The sequence below is a fragment of the Lissotriton helveticus genome, chromosome 8 (genome assembly GCF_964261635.1).
Source record: "Lissotriton helveticus chromosome 8, aLisHel1.1, whole genome shotgun sequence".
Taxonomy (NCBI): domain Eukaryota; kingdom Metazoa; phylum Chordata; class Amphibia; order Caudata; family Salamandridae; genus Lissotriton; species Lissotriton helveticus.
The window spans coordinates 1,516,068,749-1,516,082,389 of record NC_136069.1 but is presented as its reverse complement, the minus strand read 5'-3'; positions in this window follow the sequence as shown (position 1 = coordinate 1,516,082,389).

Below are 13,641 nucleotides of genomic sequence, written 5' to 3'. Positions count from 1 at the left end.
CCTCGATGTTAGAGAGTGTAGAACTATGGCGAAAAGAAGCACATCGAAGGGAACAGAAAGAGCAAGGGAAAGTTGAGAAAGCACAGAGAATGTCAGAAGAAAGTAAGATGAAAAAGTTACAGGATCAGAATGATGATATTTGTTTTGAACAAAAGAAAAGGGAGGTCTCGGCCTCAGTAATGGGTAAATATCTGTCCTCTCACCAAAAATAGGGTCCGAGGTTAGCTCAGACTCTAGTACCCCTACAGCACCTCCACGTCCTAAGGTTCCTTCCGTACCCGACGATTTTATTACTACCTACTTAATGGAACCTCCTCCCGCTTATACCAATCAGATAATAGCTAGACGAATAGTCAGCCAGACTGAACCCACCTCTGACACCTCAAGCGAAGTTCCACCCATGATAGAGTGCGATTATGACCCAACCCCAGGGGAAGGGTCACAATCAAATATCTCCCTTCGCCTACGAGAGGCTCTAGAAGGTTTACAGGAGGTACCGAATGTCACAAATTCCCTAAACAAAATTTACGAGGCTCTTCTAACAGGAGAAAATTTAGAAACCTTACAGGAAGCTATTAAAAATAGACCCATAGCACATAAAAAATGCCTCTCACAATTCATGATCACTTGTTTTATCCGAATGATAGCTAGCGCAGGAAAAAGAGTCCCTGATGATTTACTACAATTAGATCAAGCAGTAGTCGCAGGAAATTACAATAAAATAAAAGAAATAGATCTTTTAATTCCACTCTTCATGAGCAAGGTTTCTGATTACCATCGAAAAGATGCCCATACCCAGGAAACCGAGAATGAGAGTACAAGCAAAGACAGGGAAGAAGGAGATGCCTTTCATGGTGCAGTACGCTCCAGTATCCCTCGTTCTCAGAACAATGGACAATTCAAACTTAAAACTAAGAAATTGTCAGCCCCTACAGATAGGTTGTTCCAACGAACACAAGAAGCTCTAGATGATTGGATGGATGACGAGCCTCCACCCACCACACAAGAACAGGAACTCGCTAGAACAAGCACCCATTGGGTATTTCAATACTCTATATATGGCCCTGATATAGTTGGTCAAATGTTTGTATCGATCCCTCTAGCATCTCAAAGGCTAGCTAGCATCTATATGGTTCAACACCTCATTACAATGTACGAAGACACTGGTTGCCCACCCAGAAAGTTACACCCTCTCTTACGAGACTGTTTAGAAGGGAGGTGGGTGGCCAGGGGACAAGAGTTTCCTAATATCTTCCTTGAACTACGACAGCAGTATATTCAATGTTTTACAGACAGTTATGATGCAAATCCCCATCACTATGACCAAGGACAGTTCCCTCTCCGAGAAGTACACCCCGTTGCAGATTCCGCAGGAAAGTTACAACAAACGTTTCTTTACACTCCCCTGACAAAACTAGAAATACTAGAAATGAAGAAAATGGTCCCTTCTCATGAAAAAGATCCCTCGGGTTTCCATAGGGAACTCAAGGATATTCTTCAAATGGGTTCCTTTACCTATAAAGACCTCAATATTCTCCTCAAGGTCCTGCTACCTCAAGGAACGTATGACAAGCTAAAGGGAAAGGATTGGGAGGTTGAAGGGAAAAAAGTAGCATGGGCAGATTTAGAGAAAGAAGACATTACTCGTAATCGTGGACAAGGCTTGGGACCTCTAGTTCAGGAACTCCCTCGCATTCTCCCTAAAATACTATCCCAGTTGCTGACCACTAAGAAAGAAAATTGGGATGCTATCTCTGCATGCAAAAAGAAACCAGATGAGGATATAGGGGACTATTATACAAGATTACAGAAATGTTTTCTCATCAATAGCGGCCTCTCCTCAGGTGGAGACGCCTATAGTCGATTATTTGTCTCCAAACTCGTACAAAATGCTTTGCCCACGATCAAAAATAGAGTACTGAAAGTAGAAAGTACTTGGCAAGCAAGCTCCCCTTCACAAGCACTTCAGATGCTCCAATATCACCAAAATAGAGTTAGGGACGAACAAGAACAAGAAAAGAAAAGGACAAAGGATACTAAAATGAAGGTATTGGTAGCACAAACTAATACGATCCAACAGAACCATAAACAACCCCAAATGTCACAGGAAAAAGTTACTTGTAATTATTGTAAAAAGCCAGGTCATTTTGTGCGTGACTGTCCAGTATTACAACATAGTATTGCCACTGGGAAAACACAACCCCGTAACTATCCCCCTCGACCTTCTGTTCCCACGTCAGCTCCTCCAACTGATGCTAAACCTACCACCCAACTCTATCAGTACCCAGTGTCATCCTATCCTGAATTCCCCACGATTTCATGAGACAGCTGGGAGGAACACGATAGGCGTCCACTGATCCCGGTCCCAGTTGATCAAGAGGGTCCCTACGTACATGCTAAACTCCTAGGTAAAGAAGCAAAATTTCTGATCGACACCGGGGCTAGTAGGACGACAGTACAACACAACGAAGTTCCCAAGGTACCCCTCTCTGGCTCAAATAGTATTTCCTTGTGTTTTTCAGGTACACCTGTCATCAACAAAGTTTCTGAACCAATATCACTTCAAGTTGGTCCTCTTACAACTTCCACCGACTTGGTGCTTACAAAGTCCTGTCCCGAAAATCTCCTTGGCATCCAGACACTAAAAGAACTAGGTGCTATAATATGTTGTTCCCCGGAAGGGGTCCGACTGTTTTTACGAGATTTCAAAGGTCATTTCACCACACGAGAACTAGATGTCAGACTAAGGGACATTCCTGTTACGCTATGGGCTACTGATCCAACAAATGTAGGATTCATGGATATTACACCACACCTAGTGACATTGAAGGAAGGCATTGTCCTACCCCGTGTCCGTCAATACAAATTACCTCCAGATGCAGAACAATCCCTTATTCAGATTATTGATGATTTGATAACAAAAGGAGTAGTCAGAGAAGTACCTTCCAACATATGTAACTCGCCAGTTCTGCCAGTCCGAAAGAAATCTGATGATGGTGCACCACCAGTCTACAGACTCGTGGTTGACTTACGTGAACTCAATAAATGTGTAGTACCACAATACCCCGTGGTCTCAGACATCAGTACTCTGTTAACAGCTATAGATCCTGAGGCCACACACTTTACTGTAATCGATTTGAAAAATGCTTTCTTCAGTGTACCCATTCACCCAGACAGTCAGTACCTATTCGGATTCTCCCTACAAGGTCGTAGCTTCTGTTTCACAAGAGCTCCCCAAGGATATACAGAAAGTCCCAGTATCTACAGTCAGGCACTCAAAGACAGTTAGATGACTTTGACCTGCCCGCCAATACGACATTGTTACAATATGTCGATGACTTACTGATCACCGCACGCTCCGAACCAGAATGTGAGTAAGCATCACGAATCTTCCTAATGTTCCTTGCACAACATGGCCACAAGGTGTCACCTTCGATGTTACAATTATGTTTACAGCAGGTGGCCTACCTAGGACATCTACTGTCAAAGGAGGGTAGGGCACTCACACCTGAAAGAATTCAACTCATTTTTAACATTCCTGTCCCCAAAACACAGAAAGAAGTCCGTGCCTTTATTGGCCTCACGTCCTACTGTAGACAATGGATTCCCCAGTTTGCATACTTGGCCAAACCCCTGATACAGCTAACGACCACAACCTCTTCCCCATTGCCATGGACACCTGATCATACTTTTTCTTTTGACACCCTCAAACAAGCATTATGCTCTGCACCTGTCCTAGCTACACCTGATTATGCCAAACCTTTTTTCCTCTTTGTCACAGAACGGGAAGGTACAGCCTTGTCAGTACTCACACAAACACAAGCCAACAAACATCGTCCCTGTGCTTATTTTTCTAGCACTCTTGACCCTGTTGCACAAGGTTTGCCTGCCTGCCTGAAATCTGTTGCAGCTACAGCTCTAGCAATATGACAAAGTGATTCCATAGTGCTAGGACACTCTCTTGAAGTACAAGTTCCACATGCAGTAGAATTACTCTTGAATAGAACACAGACACAACACTTGACCATAGCTCGACTCACAGGTTATGAAGTCACTCTGTTCCAACCCCACATCATCATCAAAAGATGCAATATCCTCAACCCAGCTACGCTACTGCCTACTGTTCCAGTTGACAAGCAAATTCATGACTGCTTAGAGGTAGTCGAACTAGTCACAAAACCCCGATCTGATCTTACAGATATTCCTCTGAGTACACCTGAACACACACTGTTTGTAGACGGTTCCTGTATGTGCCTCCAAATAGGCGAACTTTCAGCAGCCTATGCTGTCACTACAGAGAACACAGTCCTTTTAGCCGCCAGAATATCTGTACATTCAGCACAAGCAGCAGAACTAATAGCCCTTACTCAAGCATGTGAATGGTCCAAAGGAAAACGAGTCAATATCTACACCGATTCGCAATACGCCTTCGGGGTAGTCCACAACTTTGGCATCCTTTGGAGGGAGAGAGGTTTCCTAACCTCTCATGGTACCAAGATCCAACATGGAGATCTTATCCTCCAGCTACTAGAATCAATTCACAGACCCACAGAAGTAGCTATATTGAAATGCAAAGCACACACCAAGGTCACAGACTCTATCACTAGAGGTAATGCTCCGGCAGACGCCACAGCTAAACATGCTGCTCAGACAAAAACACTCAACACCGAAACCACCATTAGAACTATCTGTCCAGTTATCGATCCCACCAAAGATGTAGTAGACATCCAAAACTAAGCCACAGAGACCGAAAAGAGAAAATGGGAGGAGGAGGGATGTTCGCACACAGATCAAGGTTGGGTAACAAAGGACAAGTCCAAATGGTTTCTCCCTGACCTAATGGTTCCCATAATGATAGAAGCTGCCCATGGTCCCGCACATCTAGGAGAGAAAGGAATGTTAGACAGTCTGAATCTGATATGGCACAACAAGCATCTGCGTGCAGCAGCCAAACAAAACGTACGAACCTGTATGATTTGCTGTCAGTTCAATCCAGGGAAAAGTGTATCCGTTGAACAAGGAGGGTTCCATCCTCCAGATCACCCCTTCGAAGTCCTACAAATGGACTACATACAGATGGAGAGATGTCAGGGATATAAGTATGTCCTCGTAGTAGTCTGTACCTTAACTCGATGGACTGAAGCATACCCCGTCCCAGACTATGGTGCCCAGATGACTGCCAAGCAATTGGTAAGAGAATTCTTCCCTCGCTATGGGTTGCCAAGAGTCATTTACTCTGACAACGGACAACCATTCTCCTCTAAACTTGATGGAGGCTGTCTCCTTACTGTTAGGATACACCTGGAAGTTTCACTGTGTTAGGCATCCCCAAGCAGCAGGCCTAGTCAAACGACATAACCAGACATTAAAAACTAAGTTAGCAAAAATATGCGCTGACAAACAAATAGATTGGGTTACAGCTCTTCCGGTTGCCCTCTTCTATATGAGAATGGTGGCACATTCCCGGACGGGCCTGTCCCCTTACGAGATCACATTTGGGAGGCCTCCGAATATCTGGGGTGTCCCATCTTCTAAAAAGCTAATTGACATTGATGCAAATGTACTGACAGATTACTTGGCTTCTTTGATGTCTGCACTACGTTCTTGCCGTTCACAGGTGGCTGCAGCCTTTCCGGACAAGACCACGCTCGACGAGCACTCCCTTCAGCCTGGCCAATGGGTGCTCGTCAGAAACTTTGACCGAACCAGCCCTCTGGAAAGAAGGTGGACGTCTCCCAAGCTGGTGCTGCTGACGACGAGGACCGCCGTCAAAATCGAGGGACGGAAAGGGTGGCTACACGTATCCCATTGTAAACCCTTCTACGGACCAACTCCTTTGGACGCTGTTGCTGATCCTGAGACCAGAGACATTGAGAAATCAGACTTTAAAGACATTGAAACGACAGACTTTATTTCACCCCTTCCAGAACTTTTACCCAATGAAGAGTACAAATCACGGCTGCGATCCTATCCCAAACAGACTTGAGACATTGCATCTGACCTCGGCCTGCCAGTGGCTATTTAAGCCCAAGATAGACGCTTGGTGAAGCGGTTGCTGGGAAGAGTCCGGTCACTGGTGCATCTTTTACTCAAGACTAAGCAGCCGAAATCATGAAGATAAAGACTCATTGTGCGAAATTGTTACAGAACAAAATTTCCCTTTTCCATTCTATCATGATTCTTATTTTCTGCATCATGGCTTGTCTAGGTTGGTTCCTTCATCTAGCTTTCCCACCGTCTTCCCCCACGCCTTTGAACAACACTACTATGCATTAACACATAGATCTTCCTCCGCATCTCAAGAGCAGAAGAAAATAGTTCTTCAATAACACATTCATCTCCACACTCCACCAACTTCAATTGGTGATTAACAAAACCAATTGTTATGTCTGTGGTTTAATGCCACACTGTGTGCACGGAGGAATGCCTTTTATTCCTCTCCCTTTTGGCTATGCTGGATCCACCTATGCACTCTCTATGATATTTTTCGCCTCTGTTAGAAACATTTCTGAGACCCAGATCAAGAACGCTAGTACCTGGAACGAGATAAAAACAAAAACAGTACGAGCCGTCGAAAGGATGGTAACTTTCACAGCAACATGGGGACAAGCAGACATTAGTGAAAACACCAGTTATTCCCTCTTTAATGACACTACCTCCTTTAGGGAGATATTCTCAGTCCAGAAGAGACAGACAGACCAGGGAGGATGGGCCGTGCCCTACAAGGGCCTATTCTGCGTAAGAGGAAAGGGCAAGGGTCAGAAAAAGGGAGATAGTGAATGTAACAAGACCTACACCCTACCTGTTCCAAATTTCCCAACGATGGCCACTGCCCCCAATACCTACTTTATCTGTGGACCTCACGCACGCACTTGGCTACCTCAAGGCTGGTCCGGAAAATGCTACATTGCATTTCTCCTGCCCCCTACCTACACCGCCCCAGCAGATTACCATCTCAGTGACCCTCCGACCATAATTAATAGACGGCAAAGGGGGGCCATAGATGCTGAAGATACAGCGGACCAAGAGGCCGGCGACTTCTTTAAAGGAGCTATCCCATTCTGGGGGCCTATGATCAACAGCTGCCACATAAGACAACTGACTTGTGTAGTCCACCGAGCCATAAACGAAACAGCTGGTGCATTAAGTAACATCACCGCTGAGATGGCTGCCGACAGACTCATGACGTTACAGAACCGTATGGTCCTGGATATCATATTGGCTGACCGTGGTGGTGTATGTGAACTGATCGGGTCCAGCTGCTGTATATTTATCCCAGATAATGCACCCTCGGTGTATTCCGCTATTTCCCGCCTTCATATACTTCCCAGAAAACTAGATGCAGACACTGGTGCCTGGTCCCTGACAGGTTGGCTCTGGGGCCTCCTGTCCTCATGGGGTTGGAAGGTGCTTACAGTCATAGGTCTTGCTCTAGCTATTCTCTTCACCTGCTGCCTCTGTATTCAGTGCGGTCCAGCACTCTGTAGTTTCTGTATCACTACCTGCATTCCCAAAACCCAGTCCAGAAAGAAAGAAAAGGAAAGAATCATGTTACAGGAACAAGTAAACGGCCTAATGAGTATAGAAATGGATTAGAAAAGGAAAAGAATTTTAGAAGGGTATATTATGGGACAAGGAGGGAATGTGGAAAATGATTATTTCTCGTAGGTTATGTCCCATTTTCATATACACCCTCTTCAGTCACGTCCCCGAGCCCATCATGCCAGAACACGAGCACACGAGCACACGAGCACACGAGCACGAACCGATCACGCGCTCACAAAGTTGCACACGCACTCTCCTTCCCCAAAAATTCAAAGGTACATCCTTATGGTCAAAGTAATTCCGAGAACCAGCTACCTCACTCAAACCGTACATTTCTGCCAAGAACAAGACCCCCCCATTCGTAACCATTTCCCTATAATCGGGCCGATTCCGAGAAATGGGCCCCATTCTGTTAAACCACGACAACCAATTCCGAGAAGAAGAGCCCCCGAATGCTGAAACACGACAAACAGACATCCTGTCACGCCATCTCTCTCTTATCTAAGGAACCAGCCTAGTGTTACTTCTCCACATTTCTGTTTCTCTTGTGCTTCCTCATTCCAATCATGACGCAGCCTCATCTCCTCTGCTATGTTTCCTCTATTCATGACGCAGCCTCTTTTTCTAGTCATGACTTCTGTTTTATTGCAACATATGATCCGGGCCTGCATTGAAGGGAAGCTCCTTCTTCTTTTATGTGTATAAATACTGTGTGTTCAGATAATAAAGTTAGAGATTCTTCCGATCCTCCTCAGGTAACGGAGCTCTCCCTTAACTCGAGTTACTGCATAAAGACCCTGAATTCGAACCACCACGGACTCTGCTCTTCATACTTAACCTTATTGATATAGAAATTATGATCAAGGTAAATTACTAAAATATTTACCACAATTCTTTGGGGCTATTTAAAGACAAGTGCTGAAGGTATAAATAAATGAGATATGAATTGTGGCTGCAATTTACACAACTGGTTTCACTTGTTCACTTATTATCAATCAAAAGAAACCTTATTCGGCCACTAAAAGCCAAAAAAGCAAACACTTAGAAGAAGAACATTTGATCAGGGATACAATAATTAATAAAAACAACAGAGTCCCACATATACAGTTAATTAGGCTAAAGCCAACTGTAAATAAAGAATCATTGTTAAAACCAATATTGGTTGATGTGAGCGAACATAAAATGCAACCGATAAAGTGCAAGAGTGCTAAAGCATTGACTCAGCAGAAATAGTAGTGGTGTATCGTAGCTGGAGCGGGCTAACACATGATGTTCCCTGAGCACAGTTAACAGAGACACCCTTCCTACTGCAAAAACAGCCTCTTCTTGTGTCTTATGGCCCCTGTTAAAAAGCTTGCAACCCCAAAACAGACAATGGGAGAAGATAGCATTTGGAGATGTAGTAATGTGGGCATTACTTGGGCAAATGTACAATTTCTGAACAGAGGAATTATAAACTTTTTATGCAGGGGGTCGTAAAAATTACACACAAAAATGAAATGTAAAGTATCCTGCTCACAAAAATTATCACATGGACAGAGCTTTAACATTCTAGGTTGTGTATAGCCTTTAGAAAAGGCTAGTATCCAGGTTACCAGGTTCAAGCAGAATCTGGTTAACACAAAACGTGGTATGTGTTAGTGACAAGAAGCCGGTAGGGCTGTACCTGTGGGCTCACACTAAGTGTAACAAACCTTCTCACAGAGGGTTTAGCTAGCTCCTTCCCTTTTCTTATCCACTGCAGTTTGGCCAGAAACTGTGGTTTAATGTCTCTGATGGCTACCGAGCCTAAAGGCCTGGGATTGGGGAAATCTAGCCACTTCATATGTTCCATGATATACTTCAGCCTGGGAATGCTTAAGGCCCCCTTGTGTGCAGTGCAGTCCGCAATAATACAATGATTTAAAGTGGGGGTGGGACAGTCCCAAATTCTCAGTCAGTGCAACAACGGGGCAACAGCACTCAGATCTGAAATGGATCCGGCTCTTTGGATGTCTTTGCAGCTGGATGATAAAAAGTCCCCTAGTTTGTTGATATACAACGTAAACAACAGGGGAGCCAGGATGCACCCCTGCCGAACCCCTCTCTTAACCACCCAGAAATCCGTCACACCGCCATCCTCGTTAAATCTTACTGCTGCCATTGTGTTATTATGAGCAGCATGTAAGAAGGCCACCAGTTCTGTAGCCAGACCCAGATACTGGAGAATCAGCCATAGTTTATACCTATTTAGACAATTGAATGCTGACGTTAGGTCCATAAAGGCCATGTGTAGAATTCCCTTCTTGGTGATTGTATATTTCCCAATCACCAACTGCAGGTTAAGGCATTGATCGAGCGTCCCTTTACCTTGCCCGAAGCCATACTGTAGGTCTGAGATAACATTAAAATGATCAAGCCACAATGTTAAACGAACCAATCTCACTTTGCCCATAGTTTTGGCGGCCGAATCCAGAAGCGAGATTGGTCCGTAACAGGTGAAGTCATCCCTTGAACCCTTTTTAAAAATAGGAATATTACCAGCCTTGGCCCAGGAGGGAGGAACATCACATAAATAGGCTGCATTGAAGACCTGTGCCCAAATCCTTGCCCAAACGGCAGGATCGGCCTTGTACAAATCTGTGGGAACTCCTTCCGGGCCCAGTGCTTTTCCACCAGATGACGAGCTAATAGCTTTATAGACCTAGTCTACGCTAAAGCGAAGTGACATGCTAGCTAAACCGCTCTAACTATGTGCCTCAGGCTCATCTAGATTATCACCGCTGTACATGCCTTCGAAATGCTGCACTCAGCAGATATAATACAGTCTGTGTTGGAGTTGACTGTATCAGAGAAGAAGGGACAATTAACAATGGCCCAAAAATTTGCGCTATCAGACAGAACACTTACTTGTCCAAGGGCCTCCCAGGCCCGTTCTCTAATGAACTTCTTCCTCTGATAAACTACAGACTTGTAAGCCTTCCTACAGCTCCTAACTGCTCATCCCTCAGAACTTTTTTGAGAGTCTGCAATAACTTACTATGAGCCACGGTACAAGTGCCGTCAAACCACCTCTTGATCTTGGGGCATTTAACCCTACTCTTAGTAGTTAGTTTAGAGGCTATCTGCTTAGTTATTTTCTCAAAGGCATCTAAGAGAGCTCTATCCTGTGTGTTGGTGTCCATACATGCTAGAATCTCTGAGGCACAGACAGCATACAGAATATCCAGGAAACTTTCCTGGATCACCCTCTCCCACTTCAACCTACATACTTGTTCCTTGGTACCAATGTCTGCATTTGGAATACTTCTGCCATCTATTCCTTGTAGGGCAGATGGGAAAAACAACTCAAGTATGAGGGGATTATGGTCATTGTAGCTGATCCAGGTGATGCTCAATTTCTTCACTGTCGGAACTAAAGGTGCAGAGAGCATAACATAATCAATAGTACTGGTGCTACCGCTGCCTGTATAGGTAGGAACCGGCGTGGTCACTTCTGTTTGCTCTAAGCAAAAAAGGATATTAGCTGAAAGAAGCCCTTCTATAAAAATGCCTGATGGCGAGTGCTCAAAATGAGTGGCCAAAGGTAAAAAGTCCCCCTGATCCTTTGTGGAAGTACAATTAATATAACATTGATGAGAATTAAAATCACCTAAAATTATCATCTCAAAATAGATGTGTTTGCCCTTACCGTAATATTCCAAGAAATCTTTTAGAGCTACCAGATGTTCTATTTCGAAGTTCTTGTAAAAGAATTGTAAAAATTCACAACTAACAGGGTGGGGTGATTCTTAAAGGTCAGCTCCACAGCTAGCAGATGGGATGATTGACATTCTATATATCTAGTTTAGCAGGAAATTTCAAGTGAGAGCAATAAAAGAAGACCTCCCTTGCTCTTCCCATTGTTGAAGAAATTGCGGGGCATATTATCAAGGGGGTTTATCTCCGCTTTATTGGCTTTAAAAGCCAAGAAAGCGGAGATAAAATTATATCCCTATTACCTAGCTGTCGCTAACACCAGTTAGCGACAGCTAGTAGGAGATAGCGACCATCTTGGGCCCCATTTTGCATGTCAGTGATATTTATCACTAATGACATGCAAAGTGGGCGTGCCAAGATGTTAGCAACTGGAAACAGTAACTAACATCTCCTATTACCAACTTTTGGAGATATTCCCGCTAAGCGCGAATATCTCCAAAAGCTAACACCTGCCCTGAGCAGTTCTTAGCCATGTTATCCAATGGGAGGTGGATAACATGGCTAAGAGCATTAGCTCGGTAATGCATGAATATCGCTGACTTTTCAGCGATATTCATGCATTGCGGCCGTTTTTTATCGCATTTGCGATAAACCTTGGTAATACCAAGGTTTATCTGCGATAAAAATCGCCGCAGCTTAGCGGTAAAGTTTTGTCTCTAACCAAGCAATAGCGATAATTATCGCTATTGCTTGGTAATATGCCCCTGCATTCTTACAAAACAATATTAAACCATCCAGAACAAAACTGTCACTACTCTCACAGGTTTCTTGTAGGGCAATAATATGGCATGATGAGAGGAGGCTTTGCCATATTACATTGCCTCTTTTTGACCTTAAGCCCGCTATGTTCCACGAAATTATCTTCATACAGGAGGGACCTGGGATGTCAGATGTTGAAATAGACTTGCATGGGTGAACAAGCACTGACTTAGGTGGAGAGACAGGTAAGACTGGAGATTTAGAGTCCAGGGCCATCGGCCTGATGCCCTGCTGCTTCACCTGGGCTGATGTTAGGCAATCATTTTCATCAAGTCCCTGTGCACTTAACAGAGGTTCGAATCTATTGCCCATGGGAAAAACAGAATCCACGTTTCTACCCTGGACAGGCTTAGCAGATCTGGAAGGCAACTGTGCACTTGACAAAGGTTCAAGTCTAATGGCCATTGAAAAACAGGATCCATATTTCTACCTTTGGCAAGCTTAGCAGGTCCAGAAGGCAGATGCCAGGGATGGATCAAAGATGTCTAGCTCAACCCTCGCAATCCAGGGAGCTCAGCGCTACGACCAGCAAGCTGGAGACTCACCTCTAAGCTGCAGCAGCGGAGCTCCATGTACACGCTCCAGTGGGCAGCAGAACTGACCCACAAGCCAACTATGAAGCCCCTTCAAAATAAATGTCTGGGCACAGGGATAAAAATACTGAGGTTGGACGATCCTGATTGCTGTTTTAGAGATACCCCTATTGTGGCAACCAAAAAGCGCTTTGGTTTGTACAGGATGTCTAAGACTAACAATGACAAAGTCTCCCTCCATATTTTTCCCAATTCTACGACCTATCCTGCCCACTCTTCTGGCCATAATGACATCAGAAGATATATGTTGCCCAATAACCACATACTTTGTGTATGAGGTCCAAGGATGATTCCTTCGAGCTTTGCAAAAGTGGAGGGACTCCCACTGGTATGATGGCCAGGGGGGCTGATTCTGGGGCAAATCAATAATACTCTGGCTTTCGTCTTTTGACGGGCAGGGTGATACCAAATAGTTAAGTCAGATAGGACCCACTGATGTGCTTGTGACCCATGTGTTTGCACCCCTTTGTGCAGCAGAAATCAAATTTCGAGGAATGCAAATGTTCCTAAGGCCACGGGACATCCCCGCACCCAATGGTACATAGTTTTGTGTCAGCTGTGATGCTTTATTCAAGCTAACAGATGTGATGGGAAGTGTCCCTGAGCCAGAGAGCAATGCAAAGGCGGGCCTCATACAGCAAGGTATTCCTCCAGCCCCCCAGTCACTGTCTCTGTCCCTTTAGAGTGATCATTAATCATAGAAAGAAGAGTGCTAAACCTCGACTCAATGCCCTCCAGCTTTTGTCGTATTGGTGCTATGAGATCATTAGTCATTGATTCCAGCCTGGAGAAAAGAGTATCTAACAGTTGTTCAAAATCAATCCTGGCTAGTGATGAGGACTTAACCAGTGATGTCTTTCGAGTAGCTCTTTTGCAGCCAGTTCTCTTCTTAGTGGAGAGGCAATCTGGAAATGAATCATTTCCTGATGTGGACATAGCCAGGTCAACGTTGGGGACAGCCTTCGATGGAAGCACATGCGCAGTCGTAGGAAGGCTGTAACGGCCC